A 23981-nucleotide genomic window follows, 5' to 3' on the forward strand; every position below is an offset into this window, starting at 1 on the left:
CTGCTGCTCCTCAACCTCCTCCGTCCTCTTCCCCTCCTCCCTCGCTCGCTCCAGCTCGTTCCCTCTTTATCACTTTCTCTCTCTCTGTGTTGATCTTTTTATACCTCCTGTTCTGTATCTCCCTGCTCTCCTCTGGCTCTCTCCATCACTCCCTCCCCTCCTCGTTCTCTGGCTCTCGCTCTCTATTGTCTCTCTATCGCTTCATCACTTTCTCATATCTTTCTGCCCATTCCTCCGATGTCCTCCTCCTATTTACAGTTTTACAGTCATTTCACCAATATGTGAATTAGTTGTGGTGCTCGTTAATTTGCTGTCTGGATTATTTTGAATTGCAGTTGTTGAACAGAGAAGAAGAAGAAGAACAAGAAGAAGAAACCAGGAGGTCAGGAGCGATTCTGGTTCTTCAGATTAATTTGCAGCAACAAACTTTCTGTGTATACATACATACATACATACATACATACACATATATATATATATTAGGGGTGCAACGATATTCGTATCGATATTGAACCGTTCGATACAGTGCTTTCGGTTCGGTACGCATATGTATCGAACAATACAAAATTTGTAATTTATTTTATCAACTTTCCTTCTGACGATGCTGTCTGTGTTGAGCGCTCTGTGAATCTGCGTTCGACTACTCCGCCTAGGCTGCACTGTCGAGCGCAGATCCACTGAGCGCTCAACACAGACAGCATAGTCAGAAGGAAGAGCGCAGGGCAAGCTAGCGAGACAGAAGTTAAGCTCTCAGCAACATGGACCTCCCCCACTCTCATTCAGATCTGGCGTTTTGGAATTATTTTGGTTTTCATGTGACGTATGACCCTGAAGGTAAGCGAGTCATGGACTAAAGTAAAACAGTATGTTGGATGTGCCATGCAATGCTCAATTACATGGGTGGGAACTAGTGTGTTAGCGCAGTTAGCTCGTTAACGTGTTGGCCGTCTAGCCCCATTCACGGGGCGATCGGCGGTAGCTCGTTAACGGAGATTTGCCGTGTTGTGGCGTTAAGGTCATTTCAACGAGATTAACCTGAAAGCACTAGTGGGAACACAACGAATATGACTGCACATTTACGCCGACATCATCCTAGTGCAAAGACCAAAACAACAAGCATGCTACTAACTTTAGCCGAGTCATTTAGACAGCTGTTAGCACATGATTCTCCTTATGCTGCTGAGAATATAGCCCAGAAGAAGTGTATAGTATAGCTTTTATTTTGGAAAGAGCCATTTCTCTGTAATAAACTCTCTTTTCCAAAGACGAGTGATTCCTCAATCAGATACAGGGCTCGCAATATCGCTAGCCCGACGTCCTGGAGCTAGCGATTTTTTTCAGGCGGCTACCAAAATCTATCTCTTCCCTGCCCGTCGGGCTATTGTAGGAAAAATATATGTCAATGCTTTTGCATTCTTTCGGAAATGTAGCTGGGTAATTATGTCATTGGCATCGGTGAGCCACTGTCAATATGTGACATATTGAAATCGCGTTTGAATTTGGCTTGTTTTTTTGCTTTCACTTTGCAATCATGCGAACTGTGTATAGAGAGCGACAGCACTGATCTGTGAGTGATGATAATTTGTGCACCAATTCCTCTGACATCGTCTTATTAATCGTTAGCTTACTATGCAAACATGACAAGTGAAATCTCCCGCAGCTTAAACATGTGAGAGGTTGATCGCAGAGAATCGCTGAGCTTATGTGAGTGCGTGTGTAAAAGCAGCAGGATTTATATTTGACTACGATGACCTGGATGACTGAGAACCTTCACAGACAGATATATATTTTAGATCTGCTGAGCCAAATAAGACAGGTCAGGGTGAAGAAGTGACAGCCAAAGAAAAGCTTACCACAAAACGGAGAAGTTATGACAAATCAGACTATAAGGCAAAAAGAAAGTGCAGCTTTATGGTTTCATGGACAAAATAATTTCTGTGGCTGCAATATGACGAGCTAAATAACCAGGGCTGCACATAAGTGGTCCGCAGGTGCGCATTCGCTGTCAAAATAAAAAACACGCACAAGGGTTAGGGTTAAATTTAAAAACTGTACTTTTGAGTTAAAATATATATTTATAATTTTAATAAATGACAAATTAAAAAGGCATGAACATTTTTTTTGTATCGAAAAAATATCGAACCGTGACACCAAAGTATCGAACCGAACCGAACCGTGAATTTTGTGTATCGTTGCACCCCTAATAAATAAATATATATATATTAGTAGTGGTTAGACTACACGCCTTTGGAACAGAGGATCGCAAGTTCGATTCCTGCCTGGGGCGTCTGTATCCAGTAAGGGTCCTAAGGCTAGACCCCCTATGCTAAGCAAGCCTACCGCAGACATGAGCGAGACAGATAAATATGAAGGCATGCCGGCTCGGACGTCGCCCGGATCAACAAGGTCCGCGTCAGGTGTTGAGGAACCAGGGCACCCTGACGAAAAGTGGGCTACTGGAACAAGAAGGCATCGGTGGGCATGGCTCAGAGAAGAGCTCGAGAGGATGTGGAGGGTGAAGGTAACGGTGGTCCCCGTGGTAATCGGAGCACTAGGTGCGGTGACTCCCAAGCTAGGCGAGTGGCTCCAGCAGATCCCAGGAACAACATCGGAGATCTCTGTCCAGAAGAGCGCAGTCCTGGGAACAGCTAAGATACTGCAGGACCCTCAAGCTCCCAGGCCTCTGGTAGAGGACCCGAGCTTGAAGGATAAACCGCCCGCAGGGGCGTGCTGGGTGTTGTTTTTTATATATATTTAAAAAAATTGAACACATTAGAAAAAAAGTGTATTGGTGTGTTTGAGCACAAAAAAGAATCACACACCTATCCACAACCTTTGATGGGACGTTTTCAAAGTGCTTGCTCCTCCACAGATTTCTGACTTTTGATGGACCGACCATTTCTGTGACTGTCTGAAATTTGTGACCTAGCATTTACTACAATATCAAGCTAAGCAAATCTGCATTTTCTTCAGGATAGCACGATGTTGTACGCACCCATCCAACACCCCGACCTCCACAGCCTTAAAGGGCCAGTGCTTTGGGCAGACCTGCACTTTTTGGAACTTTCATGCCGTGAGCAGCTGTACAGGAACCAGCCAGTCTTTGTCTTTTCTCATTTATCACACTGTTATTTATGGAGCTTTCTCATGTGAAAAACAGTACAAACGTCTCCCTGTAAATTTGAGCTACTCTCTCCAACTGGACTCCAACTGGGCTCTCACAGTCCTGTGGAGTGTAACACCCACGCTACACCCCTGACAGAAGAATAAAGTGGTCCTCACTTGACACCTCTCTAAAATTACAGCAATAATAATCATCAGACTACATTTTACAGTTTTAGTTTTATAAGGATGTTAAATGACTGCCTAGTTTATTAATACAGTGTAAAGTTTGCTCAGTGTCAAATACTGAATTCGTCTTCTTATGTTGAACCTGTTTAGTCTGAAAAACAAATCCTGTTTTCCATTTTGGTACAAATACGTTTCATGAATCGCCCTAAACGAATGAAAGACGGGGTTAACTAAGGACAGCGCTGACAGTAAATTATTCTGGTGGAGTGTCCCATTCAAAAGAACCATAAATGGTAACATCAAAGATGGAGAAATCCACAAAAGGCATAACAAAAGCTCTTATTACACAACCTCCATGAATCTGTGGAAGCACCGTTGACTGGATATGAAAGGTGGAAGTACTGTGATGTCACCCATTGGTTTTGAACGCTGCAATTTGAAGCCTCAACCTTAGCATTTTTGGACACCACCATGTTGTTTTTTTGTAGCCAGGAGTGACCATATCTGGATGAGAGGGTGGAGTGCTAAATTATAAGCTAGCGCTAGCCAGCTTTGTTAGCAAGCTTGGTGCAACACATAGTCACGTATGTCTTCAGTGTATTGAAGTAATTTTAAACTTGTTTAAATCCTAAAAGCACGGTCAAGGAGAAGCATAATACTCATCAAAGGTTCCACCAGAAATGCTCCAAAAGGTAAAACAAACACAAACAGGACAGTTCGGATCAGAGACCTCGAAGACACTGATTGGCTGCAGCTCCCTGCAGAGCAGAACCTGCCAATCAAGAGGCGGTTTGTGTCGCCTGTGGAGCGGCTTCATTTTCAGCCCTGAAGATTGCCACCTGGGAACCACACACTGCAGCTTCTGACCTTTGGACACTCCTACCTCTTGTTCAAAAGCTGATTACGGTGCTTCTATTATTAATAACCAGCTGGAGAAGAAAAGCCTTTTCAACACCGAGCATTACATTCGATAACTAGCAGAGACAAATTCTAGTAAATGTAGGCAGCGATGATGTGGATAAACGCTACAATCTGATTTGTCTTGAATTGTCCTGAACACATTCATGCTCTGCAGAGAACGGTTAGACTGTAATGATCTTTAAATTGTTCATGCACACTCAGGTAGGGCTGTGCGATATGACCAAAATCTCATATCCCGATATAAGACATCTATCGTCCGATAACGATATAAATCACAAAAATGTAACATTTTCTGTAAATTCTGTGAATCTCGGGCAGCTCGACTTGCGTGAAGTGTTTCCAGCTGCGTGAGCTGGAGTCGAGTGTTTTAACCGATGCATGAAACGATACATTTTAGACAAAGCGCATCGACTTCAGCTCTCAGCCTGCTGATGTCTCGTGTCACTGTCCTGATGTCTTCAGTGTCTCTACCACCATCAGAACTTACAAAACCACTTCAATAAGCTTAGGAAAAACCTCTGAGAAGACAAGACTGAAGATTTTACAGCAAGTGCCCCTAAATGACTTCTGCTAACATCCAAGAAAGCTGGATGGCCCAACAAACCCCAAACCTAACACTGGATTTATTATTATCACTTTGGTTGTCCTTACAGATTCACCGGGCCTGTTGTTGCACCAGCTACCAGCTACCAGCCACAATAAACCAAAAACCAGATCAGGCATCAGTGTGAACTGGTCAGTGCATTCACTTTACATTGTTACTGTTACATTACCAAGAGTCAGCTGCAGTGAACCAGGTCCCAGAAGAAGCGCTAACAAGCAATCGAACGGCAAAGGCTAAACGGATGTTTTCCTTTTTCCTTTTTGTAGTTTGTGATTTAAGCGAAAAGCGGGCTGCATTAAAGTGACGCCTTTAGTGAAGCTCACTCCCCTGTGTGTCAGTTTAGCACTTGATGGGAAGCTTTTATTGCACTTATGGTAACACATCTGCTGTGCTCCCAGTGTGGGGAGGTGCAGAGCAGGTACGGACTTTTCCCACTCAATCCTATCAGATACTCAATAATCATTTATTCTTCAAAGATGACTCTCAACCACAGACACCTCTCAAATGACTGTTCTCAGCCAATGTGGCATTTTGTCCATTGTTCATATTAAACATGGAGTCGGCCATTTACACACATTTGCACAACACGTCCTCTCGCATCTCATACATTTTCCACACCACAGACTCCGCCCACTGCCTCTTTTACACCTCCACTCATCTCTTTAATGCTCCTTCCATCTGTACACCTCCCATGTGCATCAGCTCTCTATGCCTTTATCCTCCATCTCATTTGCACACATCAGTCATACATACAGTTATAGACTTCATAGAGTGCACTACATATCACGGGTGAAGGCATACTAATGAAATCAGCTTTGAGAAAAAGGAGGACTGCACCATCCTCCTGAAAGCTGAAAGCCTTTAACTATAACACAGTAATAATAATGAAGAGAACAGGATGAAAATCTGATTTCTCATCAGAAAAGTCAAAGACGATAAGGTCAGAGAAAAGAATGAAAAGAGAAAACAACGAATGAAAAGGCATTTCTCTGAAAGAGCACAGCCAACCAGCCGATTTTAAAAATGCTGACGATGCTGATGATCGGCTGATTTCCATGAATATTTGCCACCATCAGAGCAAAAACCTCGCCCTCGACAGATGAAAAACAAAGATACAAATGTCCTCTAAATGCACTGAGGTCACTCGAGCTCCTCTAAGAGAGAATCCTGGGATTTTCCTTTCATACAAGTTTACGCTAAAGAAAACAGTCAGCGACAGAAAGCCTTCAGCACTAATATCATCAGAGCTCCTTCAGGTTTATGTGGTCACGCAGTGTTTATAAAAGCCAAGAAAGAAAGTTTATTATCTGTTGGTCGTTTAGCTGAAATATTACCTGAAAAAATAACAAATTGATCATCGATATAATAACGGTGTTGTTGGTGTTTTTGAACACTAACAATAAAAATGCTTTTTATCGTTATCATTAAAAAAATGTATCAGCGTAAAAAGAAATAAACTGAAGTGCCACAGAGACGTATGCAGGCTAATGCAAACCCCGGGCTGGTGGGTGAACCTGAAACTCACGGCAGCACTTTCCCTTCATCCTCCCAACACTGGTTGGGATTCTCTCTCTCTGTACAAAGGTATCAACACCAAAACATGCTATGCACATAATGATGAGACCTGACTGCATTTGACAGCCCACAGTGAGAATTCGCTGGATTTACACGTGTAGAATGATTTAGTGTGCGGTATTCGTTCAACAGCATGACCAAAATTAAGACAGAAGTATGCAATGAACCTGCAATCTTGTTGAAATGGTTGAAGACTGGCAGCAGGTCTGCAACCAGTCGCAGTCAGCTGCCGACTTCAAAGTGATAAAACAGCAATAAGACAACAAGCCTGCTGGCAGTTTGATTGGATGGGGTGAAGCTGCCTTTACATGCACTCTGTTGGGGACGGTACATCAATATAGTAGAAATCAGTCAATCAATATACTAGTAACAAGTGTTAATACACATAAAAACAAATGAATATGAAAAAGAAACAGGAGGAAGCAGATGCTCATCAATTTTGTTTCTCTCTAAATTCACATCGACTACATTTAGAGTCCAGACAGAAATTCATTGATGCTGCACAGAAATACAGAAAGTCCTCTACAGGTGAAGGATTTACAGGAGGAGAATTTGGCTGAATGCATGTAGGTGCTCGGCAACCGTGTTTTATGTTGGAATACAACAAGAATGCAATTAGCTGGTAATCAGCTGGATCAAGTTCCCATTTGCGATATTCATGGCTGTGCTGATCTGTTTCTGGTTTTTACAAACTGCGGTCAACGAGTCGGAGAAGGACCGAGGTCAGTCTGAGCTGGATGTGACAGGTTGCCTCCCAACAGGCAATCTGTGTAATCTGCTTGGAATCAGTTGGCAGTTCTCACCTCAACTCTTGAATGTGAAAAAAATGAAATCACCTGTAAACCGCTGATTTTAGCTAGAGGAATCTCTCTAATATCTAGAGTCACTTTGAAGACAACAACTGAGCGTAAACGGTCACAGACGTCCCCGATTGAAGGAACCATTTCAAAGGTTTATTTCACACAGCTGCAATAATCCATCCACAGTTTTCCCTGCAGTGACTGTTGCATCACTGAAATGTTTTTTTTTGACTAAATACACAAATTACCATTATTTCTATTTGATTAAATCAACTCATTTCCAATCAACATCAGGACCACTTAAATCAAACCCAGTATTTAATCTGCAGTAGTTTATATTTATATATACTCAATAATTAACTTTTATTATGGATGGATGGTGTTGTTCTGGGAGCATCCTGCTCTTCCTCTCAGTGTACGTGGAAAGTCTAAAGACAGATAAAGCAGCAGTGAGACCTCCCATAGCAGCAATCAGGCATCAGTAGCACAGGACAGGACATAGGTGGGTTGCAAAGTGGACTGCAGGTTAATGCAGGCTGAAGCAGCTTGGATTTGAGATTTGCTATTAGGATGTGCATTAAGGAAACAGCTGACAGTCGGTCCCAGTTTGCCGGTACTGCTGTCTGAAGGCAATGCTTCATCTTCACAGAATTTCCTGTAAAACATATTTTCAGCTGCAAATGAAATGTATGTGATATTTGTATATCATTGCTAGGCAACAGAACTTTAGACTTTGTTATGTCAGGAAGTGAAAAGAATCATTTTATCTGAATAATCTTGTTTTTATATTTGTAGGAAATCCAAATTGAAGTGAAACTAACATTTTGTTCTGTCTGCGCCCTGAAGCAGGGATACATAAACACGCGAGGAGCTGAAATGGAGCGCCGAGGCCAGAGTGGACGGAGCGGTCGCGAGGCAGGAATGAAGAGAGTGGAAAAGCCAAAGAGACGAGCGCGAGATGAGTTATCAGAATAATGAACTCTTCTTATCTCGCAGCACTCCTGAATGACGAGCAGCGTCGCGGACGGAGGGAGTGACGGATTGAAAGACGGCCTTTTGTCCCCGGGTGAGGAGCTCCTCTCACAGCAGCTCCCGTCTGGGTGATGAAATGAAATGCTAATGCAACGGCTCGCATACATCTGACGGCTAAACGTCACACTTCTCGCCCAGAATAACTGCTGCCCGAGGGAAAATCCTTTAACATGAGCATGAAAAAGTAAATAGTCAAAAATAAATGACTTGTAAAACAATTTGTATGAGCTGTGCTTGCACTGAATATATATCAGCACCTCGGCCGTTTTCAAGAACCTTCCTACCAGCAGTCAAAAGTTACAATTATTGGATAAATTGCAAATCTGACTGTTTTGCTCTAAATGTGGTTTTGCACGTGTCAAACAATAACTCCAGATCATCACAATAATTAATATTTATCTCAGAACCAGCTCTTTGTGTCACAAATGATACAGTTGAACCAGCTGGGCCATTTCTGTCAGTCATGTTGTGTTTTCACAGGCGAAATGCACGGTTGCATTTTTTCACTCTCTTTGCATTTAATAAAAAACTAATCCGGTCTTTAAGTCTGACGTCATTAGCTGTGTCCGCTTCAGGTCCCACTGTGGCATCACTGAGAGTTAAAAACTGTCTAAATTCTTTCATCTTTAATAAAATGATCAGCGTTGCTGCTTTACCAGGTGTAACAATTAAGTTTAACATTCAGGCATCCATGAAAACAGAACTGATTACATTTAACAAAGTTAGAAGTTAGCAGGAAGTTAGCTCGCTAATATAATATAGCATGTTCTGACTGAGAGATTTCTGAAAAAATGAAAACGTACAGCTCTGCTGTCACTTCCAACATAAATGAAGACAGAAAACTAAACAGCAGTGATGTTTGTAGGGTTACTGAAGTTGGGCTAGCTGGTATATAAGGATGTGCTACGTGATTGCTAGCGACACAGCTATGCTAGCATAAGATAAACACAGTGAAGCTGGAGGATGAACGCTAACTTTTTTCTACTCGATAAAAGTTAACGTGAGGGTTCCTGATGGTTAGAGACAAATGCAATCGTATAGCAGGATGCTGTAAATGGACCGAACTTCATTCAGGAGAACAACTGAGATAATCCATCCACAATACGAGGTTAGTCATTAATATACTGCTGCTGGGCTGTAGCTGCATCGTAAGGGTTTAAAAACGAAGCTTTAATATGATTAGAGGAAATAAAACCCGAGAGAGGCCGACAGTGATCACAGATTGTTTTATGGGCTTGTTCAGATTGAATAGAACGAGATACAAAGCATTAAAACACGTTAAAAACACAACAGCCTTAATAAACACAGAGTAGTTTGGAGCCGGAAGCAGACTTCATACGTCAGTACAGATAGTTTAGAGTATAAAATATTCATCGGAAAACAGTGAAAATTCCCCGAAGCTTAATTTATTCAGGCTAATCCTCGGATTACCCTTTAAATAACCAAAAGTATGGTTAGTAGATTCTGACCAACAGACAATATTTAAGACAGTTACAGTTACTGATATTTGGAGATTTAAAAAGCTGACTTAAGGACGTATAAGTGGAATTTTTTATGTTTTCATTTTCAGGTACACATAACCAGCAGATCTCCCCAAATGTTGTTATGTGGTGTTTCTTTATTTTTTAAAATATTTTTTTACTCATTCACGCTCTGCCCGGCTCTGCTCGGATCAGCTGATTGTGGTTTGTGGCGTTTCAAACAGGTGTTACTAATTAATTAAGTTACATAATTGTGCCGCGGGGCTTCTCAGGCTGATAGTCTGGCCATGGTGACAATGCGTTTGTTACCCCACAAACAGACCGAGCACGGCCGCTTTGCTTTCCAGCTCTGATGCAGAAGATGAGGAGAGCAGGAAGTGAGAAATGCCACAAATCATTAGGTCAGCTTTTCAAAATAAAAGACAAAATGCTCTGGTTCTGACATACTCCTCGTGTGATTTGAAGCCAACCAGAAGACTCGGAAGGCCAGCGTTATTATCACGAGTCATGTGTTTCTATTATGTGGGTTATCATGTGTTTCTACTGCATCTGTGTGGGTCATAACAACTTTGCACTGTTAACCGCCATTACAGAGATTCAAAACAAAACCATTTTAAATAACTGTTTTTAAACTGACTGAGAGGACACAGCTGCACAGATGAATTTAGGGAACACCTCGGTGTCCTCCTGAGGGAGGGAAGTCTGTGCACCTCGGCTCAGCCTGCGATCCCGCTGACCGGGGCCTGGACAAGTGGCAGAAAATGGATGGATGGAAGCGACACTTTATTAAGTGCATTAAGGATCTCATCACTTAACTAGCCCGGCTATTCATCTGCACATATGCTTTAATGAGCCAATCTTGCTCAACTTTGCACTGCAAATTCTTTAACCTGAAAGTTTCTTCTTGTGTTTATGAGACAAATATTTAAACCTGCTTTAAATGAACTTTAGCAACACTGTGCTGCAGTAACTGTAACTGTAAAAACAAAACCCAAAACATGCACTCAAAGAAGACAGAGTGCAGCTATTTTTGACACATAACAGATTCTGAGGTGATGCTACTGTCTGCAGTCAGATTCAGATTTATGATCCTAATTAATTCAGTTTACCAGTTCTTTTGATTTTTACTGACTGTAACCCGGAGCTGGACGAGACCAAGTTTCACAAAAGCCTGAAGACAAAACTGCAGAAAATAAAACACGAGCAAAAGACGGCGTGTGTGTGTGTGTGTGTGTGTGTGTGTGTGTGTGTGTGTGTGTGTGTGTGTGTGTGTGTGTGTGTGTCAGTAAGTTGTGTTATCGGGCTGCCAGAAGGTAATTACTGCCTCCATTAGAAAGATGTGTTCATGTTAAATGCTCACCCCTGACACTGCACACACTAAGAGACGCACACCGTGAAGACTTTGATCTGTGTGTGTGTGTGTGTGTGTGTGTGTGTGTGTGTGTGTGTGTGTGTGTGTGTGTGTGTTCATGTCTAAAAGCTCTCAGCAGAGCTCTGAGGAACTAAAAGCTGCTATTTTGTATCATTAAAGTGAATCACGGTGCCACATTAGAACCGACCCCAAGCGTTGGCGTCTGAACCTCATATAACATTTTTCAAAGGAATTCATAAACACACATAAATAACAACTACAATACTCGTAGCAACTGAAATAAAGTAACAGATTTAACATAATAAAACCTTCAATAACAACACACACACACACGCACAGAGGAAAAGGATATTCCACAAGTTTAAAAAGCAGTGCAGAGGCCTTGAAAGGACATTTATTCCAATCAGACTGTGGTGAAAACATAAAAATACATCAAGGTTTCTAAAATGTGACTGTGTGGGGTGCAGCCTCACGCACACAGAGAGAGAGGCAGCACCTTAAACCTGCATTCAATTGAGTTTTATTCCTATAGCATTAAATCACAAGATCAGTCTCTTCAAAGTGCTTTATATTGTATGGGAAGGTATGACAAAGCGCTATGGCGAGAGTAGGAAGGAAAAACTCCCTTTTAACAGGAAGAAACGTCCAGGAGAACCAGGCTCAGGGAGGGGCGGGGCCATGTGCTGACCGGCTGGTGATGAGGGGAGGAAGATAGGACAAAGACACGCTGTGGAAGAGAGACAGATTAACAACAACTAACGAGAGGTGTGGCAACACATAGTGGCTGAAGAAGAAACACTCAGTGCATCATGGGAACCCATCCATGATGCCAAGCAGCCTACACCTATCACAGCCTAGCTAATGACTCAGAGTCACCTGATCCAGCCCCAACTATGACAAAGCAAAGTTTTAAGCCCAATCTTAGGAGCAGAGAAAGTGTCTGTGTCCCAAATCCAAATAGAAGAGAGGCTGATATCCAGCAGGCAGCAAAACCAATTCTGATCCTACTTCTTGACCTTAGTAAACAGTTTTCCTGATGACTTCATTGCCTCGCTCACTACTGAAAAATGTTTGTTTTTTTGTAAATGATGGTCCTTACTAGAGTCAGAATTATGTCTAGTTTAAAAAGAAAAACGATGACTGAAACTAAAACACTCAGATTGCATCTACAGGACGGACAGGCTAAGATCTAACTGCAAACAGGCTACAAGCTAGTCCAGAGCACATAGCACACAGTTGTACGATGAAGGAAGTGTCTGGTCAGGGTTGGACTCAGCACCCTGAAAACCAATCAAAACACAAAGTTTGATCTATAAAACGTGGTTTAAAGTGTCCAAAGGACTCTAAAGTAAGTGTCTCAAACTCAGACTATCCTTCACAGTCTAAAGTGAGATCTTGCTCATGACTAATTTATCAGGAAGCTGATACTTATTAAATGAACTGGTTCTTATATAGCGCTTTTCTACTCTGAGCACTCAAAGTGCTTCACATTCACCCATCTACACAAGATGTTTCTTCACAAGTGCTTCTATCTAACAATCACACACATTCATACTCCGACTGTAGAGGCTAAGCCTTCGCTTGAAGCCACTGAGGTGTTCGTTGGCGAAGGTGACGTGATGTCACTTGCATGAATTAACTTATTAAAGTTGATACAGTCCAATAACTCCAGCCTTACTCATCTTGTCCTTTAAATTCTTTATTTCCACGATTTAACAAAGCAGCGCAGCAAACTGTTTGCCTCCTTCTGATCAACAACACACCTTCCACTAATTACGTGTGTCTACCTTAAATGCCTTCACATAAACATACCATGCAGAAAAACTCAAAAGGTGACCTATAGCAGCTTACATAAGGTATCAACCCAAAAATGGCTCCTACACTGGCGGATGCATCGGAAAGCAACTCGGGGTTAGTATCTTGCCCAGGAGTGCAGACTGGAGCAGACGGGGATTGAACCACCAACTTCCTGATTAGTAGGTGCCCTGCTTGACCTCCTGAGCTACAGACGCCTCGAACACATAGACGCACAGTGTATTTGTTCAGCAGGTGTTTAACATCGTCCATTAGGGGCTCAGTTTAAATTCAGACTTTTCAATTCAATTCAATTTTATTTATGTAGCGCCAAATCACAACATAAGTCGCCTCAAGGCACTTCATAGATACAGAGAAAAACCCAACAATCATATGACCCCCTATGAGCAAGCACTTTGGCGACAGTGGGAAGGAAAAACTCCCTTTTAACAGGAAGAAACCTCCGGCAGAACCAGGCTCAGGGAGGGGCGGGGCCATCTGCCGCGACCGGTTGGGGTGAGAGAAGGAAGACAGGATAAAGACATGCTGTGGAAGAGAGACAGAGGTTAATAACAGATATGATTCAATGCAGAGAGGTCTGTTAATACATAGTGAGCGAGAAAGGTGACTGGAAAGGAAAGGACTGGACTTTTAAACATGACTGCTCCTTTTTCTGCTGGAGTGAATTACTCTGTGGAAAAAACGCAGTTTAATGGATGAAAATCCATGTGATCACACCAAAAGCTGGAACGCCATGACACTTAAAATAAAATGTTTCCATAGTGACGTTTGAAAATGAAATGGCTCATCAATGACAGATACCTGAGCTATTATCGAGTGGGGGGAAAAGCAAAGTGTTTCTCTGCAGACCTTCAGTTTCTCACTCTTCACTTAAGAATACAGGCAGTTAATTGCTGTCATTTTGTGCTATAATGGATTTAAGAAGTGTGAACAGGAGACAACTTTAAAATAATGAACCTGTGTAGGTTAATAAGTGTCAAACTGCTGGAGAATTAGTTATTAGCAAGACATCACTTAAGAATGCAGAACTCAGTCCACATTAGGCAGACCTTAATTAAGGAATAAAAGATATTTAATAAGTGCCACTAAAGGAAAATGACTAACTGTGCGGTATAAAGCCCACACACACCAAGACCTTAAGACTCTACTTAACGACCTCCCTACCAGCTATCAAGGTCCTGCTCTTCTAATAGTTAAAGCAGTGAATTTATGTTCCTCGGCACAAACTGTTACAAGCCTCACTCATTTAAATCGACACTCAGTTCAGAAACTCGTTTGTTCTCCTGCGCACGGCAAGAGTTGTGTAAGCTTCACAGTTTCTGCAGCACTGACTTGGCTGATCGACTCGACACTGTGTGTGTGTGTGTATACGTTGGGCTGTTTGTGTGTTTGTCTCCTTTCAGACAAACAACAAAAGAGCTTTCAGATTCAAATTCAGTCCTGCAAAACAGATGATGGTGAGTTTGCAGGAGAAAAAAACGCCAAAGTGAAAAAAGGACACAGGAGAGAGAGAGGAGGAGAAAAAATCTCTCACTCCACAATTTGATTGCTGTTGTCATGGTAACCAGGCTGATGCTGATTATTATGGGCTACACTGAGATGTAGACTTAAAGAGCAGCTGCAGACACGATCTATCTATCCATCCATCCTTTGTGAGCTCATTAAAGCAAATAGAAAAGCATGACAGGCCAGTACCAGGTCCCTCCATCGGATTCTGCCTGCTTACAGAAGCTGATCCCCGCCGGCATGTGAGAAAATAACGTTATAAATCCCTGCTGTAACACCACAGTGAGGGGGCCATACAGCCAAGCAGTCAGTGAGAAATACATCTAGAGCCACACCAGTGTTCCTACGAGGCACACGTGTTTATTATATCCTCACAATATGAGGAGTGTTGGAAAAATACATCCGAATTAGAACCACAAGGCTTTCATTCGCCCCGCCGCAGGGCTCGATCGTTTCCCGAAAACTCTTCGAAATGCATCATTCGGTCACACTGCTGTACAAATGTGAATTACTACACCGCAGAAATAAGAGAGCAGTCGACGTGCCACAAAAATCAAAATATGCTTTGTTTTGGTTTTTGCAATTTCTGGCAGATCCCCCCTTTAGGGTGGTGTCCTCGTGCAGCTCTGGACAGCCGCTGCTCCACACAACTCCCCTTCTACCCCATCTTTCCTCCTACTCCTCCAGTTCCAATACAAACTTTAGCACACAATAATTATATAAATGAAATAAAACTATTACTGTGTTGACTTTTTCAACATGTTCTTCTTCAGTCTTGACTTTTGCATCCAGTGGACTCCTTTACTTCACAGCGATGTCAATCAGCCGTCCCTGAAAGTCCAAACTTGCTAACATAGAGGAACCTCAACGCACGATTTGTCCTCCAAAATGATCCAAACAGTGTTTGTTGAGACCTATTAAAGTCTTTGTTAGCAAGATTTACAATCTTCTCAACAAAGGCGACTGAATGTTGAGGCGCTAATGATCTGCATGCTGCAGGGATGTGATGGATCCTTCGATACAGACTTCAAACAAACAAACAAAACCAAAAACTGAAGTGATAACGTCACGAAATGGACTCAAATATGTCATTTGTTCTGATTATTGTTGCCTCAGATGAAACCCGTCCAAACAGATGTCCTACAAATCCATCCTATTACTACCAGGTCCCCTTTCCCCCCTTTCACGTCACAAAGAGGCATATCATCAGAAATGAAAGCTTCAGAAGTGCTCTGTGTTTTTGACAAACAGGAGATGATGATTGGTCTGAAAGCTCCCCCCACCCTCCGCAGTTGGAAAGCACACTGAGCTCATCACATCCGATTGAGGCAGATGGCGAGTCTGCTTTCAGGGGACGAGGAAACTGAACTCAACACAGAAATACAAATTGCAAACGGATCCCAGTAAATGATAGTCGTGTTTGCTCTTCTGTTGTGCAGCTCACGGTGAGCAGAGTTCAGCAATCAGCACAATATTTGGTTTTCTCACGATCACGTCAGGACAACAGACTAATGGAGGAAAGAATAAACAAACAACGAAAAAAATTTCAAACCTTGTTGCAGGGTTGTTAATCACAGTTCAGGCACATGACAGCAAAGGGCATGACGCTGAGTCATCTCCTGTATATTTTAGTATGTCAGAAATATAATTTACATTCATCCAGGTTCAGATAAAAGGATTTTTAATTGTTGAAACGAGTACAAATCAATGGAGAGATACGAGAATTTGTTCAACTTAAAGATCTGAACTTGTATTTTGGACCAGTGACAGTCAATCAGTGCTTTCTTTGATCAAGTCCTAATTATGATGAGTTACAACAACTAAAGATGAACTGAAGTAATGAGAAATGGATGATTTAGAGTGAAGCTGAAAGGCTCAGACAGTGCAGAGATTCATTAACTGCTGACATCTGCATGGCTTTTAATTAGAAACGTGTTTTAATGTGAAAAAGTTCAGCTTCGTCTGGAGAGTCAGGAGCCTGGGTACAGTGACACAGTATTTATAGTTGACACGAGGATCGCCCAAACTGTTTTAAAGGAGCTGTAAATGCCTCTGGAGGGTCGCCCTGACCACGCGTCGACCTCCAGTGATGTTCTGCCATTTTTATTCTGCTCCAGGCTCTCTGATGTTTACCTTCTCCTCCAGTTTGAAGCCCACGGTGACACTGCAAAAGTTAAAATGTTCCTCATTCATCTTTTTCTGGTTTGACCTGATACCCGCGGCGTGGCTTGAGTATCATCCAGTATGAAGCAGTGATCCGATACCAGTCTACCAATCAATAATCTCCATCCCTCACTGTGGGGATGATTTGGGAATAGTTCTTTATGTCTAAGCAAGTGTCAGGCTCAGTTTAAACAGGGCGGCTAACTCAGTTAGGATCATTACTCATTGCTTATAAATCATTTGGTTGTAATGTCTGACATGTTTCATGGATACACACCTGGTGGGTCTGATTAGGGCTGGGTTTTGATGATCAATTTATTGATTAAAATCGATTCTGACTTGGATAACGTGATATCAGTTCATTAAAATCCTGAATTTTTTAATATAAATTTATTTTGCCAGAAATGCCAGAATCTCAGGTTAAAGCTCACAAAATTTCAACAACCATCAAACAGCTAAAGCAGTAACTGAGAGCAGGAACACGGATTCTGCACAAAGACGTAAACACAAAGCTTGACCCGCCGACGCATCAGGATCAATGAAATGTCGCCTTTCTCACCGACGGCACGGACGCGGTCGGGGCTGAAAGCCGACAGCTCGCTGATTCTGATGTTTCGGCGAGTCGAGCTTTGTGTCAGTGATGTGCGGATCGATCCTGAAATATCGATTCTTCCGATACCAGTCATTTATGTTCTAGAATCGATTCTCACATTAAAATATCGATATTTTAATAATTTTGGGTTAAATTGTAGTTTATCATTAACACAGTGGAAAGAAACTATAACATTCGGATTGTCTACATTGGAAGGAACTACTTCCTCTTCCGCCTTCCATAGTCATGTGTGAAATACAGCTGTATAACTGTGTCGCAGCCCCTTTGCGTGCACACTCACAACAATAGCTGAGTGTAATTGGAGTCATGTGCTCACGTATTTTGCATCCACAAACAGCCAAGACGTGGTTTGCGATACATGTGGTAAGACAGTGAGGTGTTGTGGCAACACCACTGACCTTGTCAAACACCTCAGAGTAAACCATATCACAGAATATAACGAGCGTATGTTGAGGCGAACTGAAGAGGAGTAGTGGACAGGGACAGGTGCTGCTAGGGCGAGACAGACGTCTTCCACGGAGTCCTTTAGTGCTGCAGGCAGGCAACATGCTCAAATAGTGCACAACTTCATTTTTTTTTAAATTTCTATATGATGAACTCTGCATTATTAAGTGATAAGAACAAGTAACCTGATGTCCTGTAATCATTATGATGCTATAATTTGAGATACAATAAAAGATTAAAGATTTTGTACAAAGTATCGGTATTGGATCAGTATCGTCGATATACCACCCTGAATTTTACTTGGTATTGGATCGGAAAGGAAATCAGTGGTATCGCACATCACTACTTTGTGTTCACGCCCTTTTTGCTCTAGATTCAAAAGCTGCAGGTTTTATCTCTCTCCAAACAATATTGACTGAACCGGCAGCAAAAGAAGATCCAAACTGCGCTTCACATAAACATCGTCATGAATTCACTCTGACTTTTGCTGTTTTGCTTCCACCAGGATAAAATCACACTTCATGCACAGCTCTCTCTCTCTCTCTGTACTTCAAGGACAGTTTCCCGTCTAAAAGTCTGTTTTCTTCATTATTCGTTTGTTTGTTGTGCACAAGTCTACTGCTGTTTACAGCCTGTCGGCCGCTGTTTTTTTCCTTTTACTTACTTCCAAAAAGAAAACCTAATTTCTGCCGTTCAATACTGAACAAAATTAAAATTTTTACAGTTGTGCAAAATTGCAAAACTCTCAGCTGTGTCTGTAATCAAACCTCTGTAACTTTGCTCTGCTTCACCTCAGCAGCATCAGATAATGTTCATGTGTTGATTAATGGTTTTCCTTCGTTTTTGATCGACTGCAGAATATTTGTATAAAATCTCAGGCCAGGAAAATCTCCTTCATGTTTTTCTGTTTCATCCTCAGCTACTTTGACACAAAGGCCTCTGCTGTGATGTTTACACCGTTGATAAAGTCTCACAAGTGTCAGCTTTCTTTTTATAAATATAAAAATATGGAAATGTACTGATGCATGATCAGAATTATAATATTTCTGACTGTCTGAGGCAAAAATTTCCCCGATTCAAATCGAATCGAAACGATTCTAGAAATCAGTGACGATACCCATCCTTAGGTCCGATGGGTTCACCATCATTATCATTGTAACTGTCGTTACTTTTGTTGTAACTAATTATTTATTATTTTTCCTATTATTTCTGTCAGCCCTAATCAGTGCTAACAGCTGACCTGATTGGCCTCCCTGGACTTGTTTGGGGTGTAACAACAAGAACAATATTAATATTTACATTTATAACAAGCTGCAATAAACATACTTATTCTTCTTTACTTAAGTTAAGTTACTGTGTTGTGTTGCAGGTAGTGCCGATGTGGGACAGTTTTCCAGTTTCATTGTACTGTTGTGCTATGTATGACTGTGCAATGACAATAAAGTTATCTTATCTGTCCTTTTTCCTACTTTTCGGGGGGGGGGGGGGGGGGGGGGGGCCTATTTGCTATCTGCATAAACTTCACTTGCCGTGTCAGCAGCACGTTACGTTGCCGCTACGTCAACTATCCGGTCCAGCTTCGGTGGACTGATATGTGATCCAAACATCGGGCTGACGTCTTTAACGTCTAACTCTGCAAACTTTTTGAATAATTCACTTGTTTTTCATGTTGTGAACCTTTTTTTAAATTTCAGTTTTGCTTTAATTTTGAGATTTTTTTTTTAATCTTCCAACAACAGGTTTGCTTTCTGCTGTTTAACCTGCTTTACGCCTTCACTTGATTCCTCTCTCCAGCTAATCATGACATCTTAGGCAGCGAGGCTCTCTTGCCCAAACCAGATGGAGTACTTCCAGTAGTGAGACCACGTTTGTCGCAGACCATCTCCTGCTGTGAGCTTCCTGCCAGCAAGAAAAACTCTGGCAAATGCCCAGACCTGCTTCTTCCAACGTTTTAAGACGCTCGTATGAAAACAGAGAGTGCCGGCTTCAGGGCATCTCTATACATGCTAATAAAGATTTGAGTTTTGCACTAAAGATGGATAATATAGCTTTGATAAAACAGCAGAAACATTAAAAAAAACAACTTTGGGAGCAGAGGAAGGTAAAGAAGAAGAATGGGAGTGTTTCCAGCTTTGCAGGGACGGAGCCACTGAGGCGCCTCAGAAACAAGATCCACCGAGAGAGAGTAATGGCATGCTGCAGCCTACTGGGCCTCTGGCATCATTTGGCAGAGCGTGTGTGTGTGTGTGTGTGTGTGTGTGTGTGTCTCCCGCAGTCAGCCTTGTTGCCAGCAGCGGGCTGAACTAATCAGTTAGCGGGTTAGCTGCAGCGCGGCTTGACCTTTTGACCTCTGGCTGCTCTGACAGACGTATTAAAACATGAAAACCAGCAGAGCACTGAAATATCCAGAGACTCGCACGTCGCCGGCACACAACAGCGCATCACAACGCCGCCGGCCACGTAAAAGCTTTTTCAAATAAAATGCACCCAAATGTAACCATGGTTACAGATGAGAAACACGCACGGCTCAGTTATTTGTTGGTTCTCGTGATGACCAGCTGTAGCAGCCTGGCCGCAGGAGGCACACGGTGACGAATTCATCACACACCAAGAACTAATTGGTCCTGAGTGCGTCTGACTGCACAGCGGCACATATGTCTTTGTGAGGACCAACCTTGGACGTGAGGACGTTTTCGGTCCTCACTCACTTTGGGGCGGAGCTTCAAAGGACCGTTTGAGGGTTCTGGTTACAGTTACTCATTTAGTTTGGCCCGTGTGAAAGGCTGGTGAAGGCGCACAATGTGTATGTGTATGTGCGCGTGTTACCTTGTTCTGATGCTGTAGAGTGTGGCAAGTGTTTGACAGCGCTGGGCTCAGCAGGGACCTGAAACAAACAGACACACACATTAGATTAAACACACGCAAACAAACGACGTGACGCCATCACGGGAAACATCACTGATGTGTTTGAAAGTCCTGCCAGCAGTCCCCAGAGGCGCCGGTGCTCATTCCAGCAGACAGTTATCAAGGAGGACATTTTCTAAATGCCTGCGAGACATCTTGTGCATGCTGATTGTACGTAACGTCAAAAATGAACCGTAAGTGTGCACAGGCTTGATTTTTACAAGCAAGGGAAAAACAGATTACGAATAAAAGATGAAGAAATCGTGAAGATTAAACAGATAAACAAGTCTTAGTTTGGATATTTTGTAATGAGTTTGTAGATTTCCCACAGCTGATGGTAACAGCAGGCTGCCGGTTTGGAGAAGCCAATTCAGGAATACTGGTACAGAAGCTAAACAAAGTCCTGCTGTGAACAAGTCAGCAGCAATGTGGATTTTACACATGCATCCATCTTTTCAGTTCAGGGTCGTGTTTGCAGCATGTTTACAGAAATTGGAATGTGACTCTACTCGTGTGGACAAAACGAGCGTCCCCAAGAGTGTGAAGGCGTTTTTGAGACAACATGGTGTTTTAGTGTCAGGGGTACAATTAGGTTATGGTTGGGTTTAGGGCTGAGGGTTAGGGTCAGGCAGTCAGTTTTTAGGGTTAGGTGTTAGGTAAAGCATTACATCAATTAGATGTCCCCACGGAGATATAAAAACAGGACTGTGTGTGTGTGTTATTAGGCAAGAAGCAGTTAAACTGTGGGAGGATGTCAGGCCACCAGGAGAGAATCTATGCAGACATGGATTCAAACCCAGGACCTTCTTGCTGGGAGGAGACAGGTTTATCCCACCTACAAAGATCATCTGTTTAAACGTTCGCTATAACTGAGCATTTTTTAAATACAAGAAACCGAATGTAAGGGTTGCTCTTCCACTGCTGCCTTGATCGGTTACTTAATTTTATTCAGTGAACACATGAGCAGCATCAAAGCTGAGTAAGGCCACGCCCACACGTACACCGGGATTTTTTAAAACGCAGATTTTTCTGAGCGTTTGCGCCTTTCGTCCACAGGTAAACGCCGTTTTCACTGAAAACTGAGATTTTTGAAAACGTCTTTTTTGCGTTTACGTGTGTACGAAGAAAAAGGAGATTTAGTCACGCCACATCAAAGGTGTACGCCTTTTCTGATGTCACGTTTTGGGCCACGTTGTTGGTTACATGAGATGAATTTCTACAATGGAGACAAAATACTGCTGCTGCTAATCTATCTGCCAACGGCGTCGTCGGTTTTGAATAAATTAAATTTTAGAAAATTAAATTTATGCATGCTATATGTGTTTTATTGATTCCTAAGTTGTGAGTCTACACCAGCCAAAATACTGTTTTTAGTTATTAACATTTGAAACGATGAAGGCATCGGAAAAGTAACACAAAATGAGCTGCCATCCCAGAAAAACACAACAACTTTTTCATTAGTATTTAACCTTTTCAGCGGCACAAAACCCTGTTTAGTCTTTCCCTCCCAGGATTCGAGACTTCTGATTGGCCAACCTTTCTACACAGTTAGGATTTGGCATGTTCTCGACAGTGTTTGACTTTGTTTTTGGCGTTAACATGTGGACGGAGATATTTTTCAAAACTGCACGTGTGGACGGGATTTAAAAAAACAAAACAAAAAACAAAAACGGAAACTCCGTGTTTTCAAAAACACCCGTGTACGTGTGGATGTAGCCAAACAGGCAGAGCTCCTCTCTTCCATGAGGCAGCCTCCAGACTCCGTCCTGCCAAAGTCTGATGGCGTTTAAAGAGCGTAACGTTAGAACTGTCTGGGGAAGGTGAGGGAGTGAAAATATTCTACATCTGAAGTTAGGGTTGCCAACCGTCCCTTAAAATACGGAATCGTCCCGTATTTAGAAACAAAAGTACACGTCCCGTATTGAGCTAATAAGGGACGCACTTTGTCCCGTAATACAGTGAGAATCAAAAGTAGTCTATAAATGTTTATGGAATTAACACTTTGTTTGAAAACATAATTCCCAGCCCCTCTCCTGCTTTGTGACCAATGAGCTGACAGCACACTTATGACAATTCGAGTATGACAATTCAGATTACCGCTCATCTCATTGGTCGAGGAAAGGTCGCTTGCGGAGAAAATACCGGAAGACAACAGATGACCACAACAAGAAGCATGGCCAACAGGGAAACAAACGCCGTCACTGCGGTGCAAGTCTCGGACGACAGTACACCTAAAGCTGGGCAGACACTGTGCGATTTTTTCAGTCACGTTATTCAGCTCCTGCTCAAACTGCACGATTGACTCGCAGGGGTTAGAAGTTGGTAGGTCACGATGCAGGTCTCACACTATACCGCCCGATGCTCTGATGCGACCTGAGTGCTCACACTGTGCCTCCATAAAATGAAGGTTATAACAGAAAATCTGTCGCTCGCTCTCTCAGTCTTTCACTCACACAGACACACCACCACCATCAACTTTGCTAAATTGCTAATGAAAAACATGATCAGGCAGCTGTGATTAAGCAGCAGTGTCGATCCAACTGTTTTCACGGTTGTTGTGGTCGTGATAATTTTGTGAGTCCACATCGAAAAGGCTCGGATGAGCTTTTCAAAGTTCTACAAGTTGTGCCTCCATCGCTTGTGTCCAGATCACAGGCTGCACAGCCGTGCTGCTCCGTCTTTTTCACGGCGCTTACGTGTTTGCGCGCGAGCAGTGTGAGCGGCTCACGAGCGATTGATGATCGGGAGCTGGTCGTGAGGTGTTAATCACTTCTCGTTACCCCACGTATACTACACGATGCACGATGAAGGCCAAAATCGGTCCAATCACTCAAAAATCGGCTCAAAATGGGCCTAAAACCGCACAGTGTAAGCCCAGCGTTAGAGCAGCAATGTTTGTTCCCCTCAGAGAAAGGGAAGAATGGGAAAAGGAAAACACCTGGCTGGAAAAAGTTAATATGGGCATGTGCAGTGAATATCAGCGCTATGTGGCCAGAAGTGTGATAATATAATTTATTTTGTGTAATAAACAACTGCAAGGATAGATGATTACAACAAATAGATGACTAATAAATAAAAGTAATACATAGATGAATAATGATGATGAGTTAAGATGCGTAATCATGGGAGCAAGCGGGTTTACAAACAGGAGCAGCTGATTAGCTTTAGAAAAGCTGAAATAATACCTCAGCTGAAGCCGATTGTACTAAATGCACTAAATGTGCACTGTTACAAGAATATTTTTCGTTCTATTGCTTTCTATTATTTTAAGTTAAGCAGGACAGAGTTCTTTTAAAGAAAGATTTACTTATATTCTCAAAAGTTAAGCATGACAGGCTTCTGTTTAAGAAGGAGACCTGTTTTACTGTGTTAATGTTGTCATTTTGAGCTAAAAATAAATGGCTAAATGATCATTTGTTTCACATGTGTTCATATCACAAAGAATAGAATATGCATCTAC

General features: G+C 42.3%; 1 protein-coding gene and 1 long non-coding RNA gene across 6 annotated transcripts in view; one reads left to right on the forward strand and one right to left on the reverse strand.

Moving 5' to 3' along the window:
- Window positions 1-23981, reverse strand: part of LOC309697016 (extracellular sulfatase Sulf-2-like) — a gene marked incomplete at its 3' end in the record, with an annotated part of 118699 nt that overhangs the window by 59471 nt on the left and 35247 nt on the right. For all 5 annotated transcript variants that reach the window (XM_082518630.1, XM_082518628.1, XM_082518625.1 and 2 more), the window contains exon 3: window positions 20444-20501. The remainder of the gene's footprint in view (window positions 1-20443; window positions 20502-23981) is intronic.
- Window positions 159-8392, forward strand: LOC309697040. Its single transcript, XR_014273734.1, has 3 exons — window positions 159-382; window positions 4866-4947; window positions 8038-8392. It is a non-coding gene; the product is annotated as an uncharacterized lncRNA (long non-coding RNA).

Source organism: Aulonocara stuartgranti, assembly GCF_965226115.1.
Source record: "Aulonocara stuartgranti genome assembly, chromosome: 20".
NCBI classification, from domain to species: domain Eukaryota; kingdom Metazoa; phylum Chordata; class Actinopteri; order Cichliformes; family Cichlidae; genus Aulonocara; species Aulonocara stuartgranti.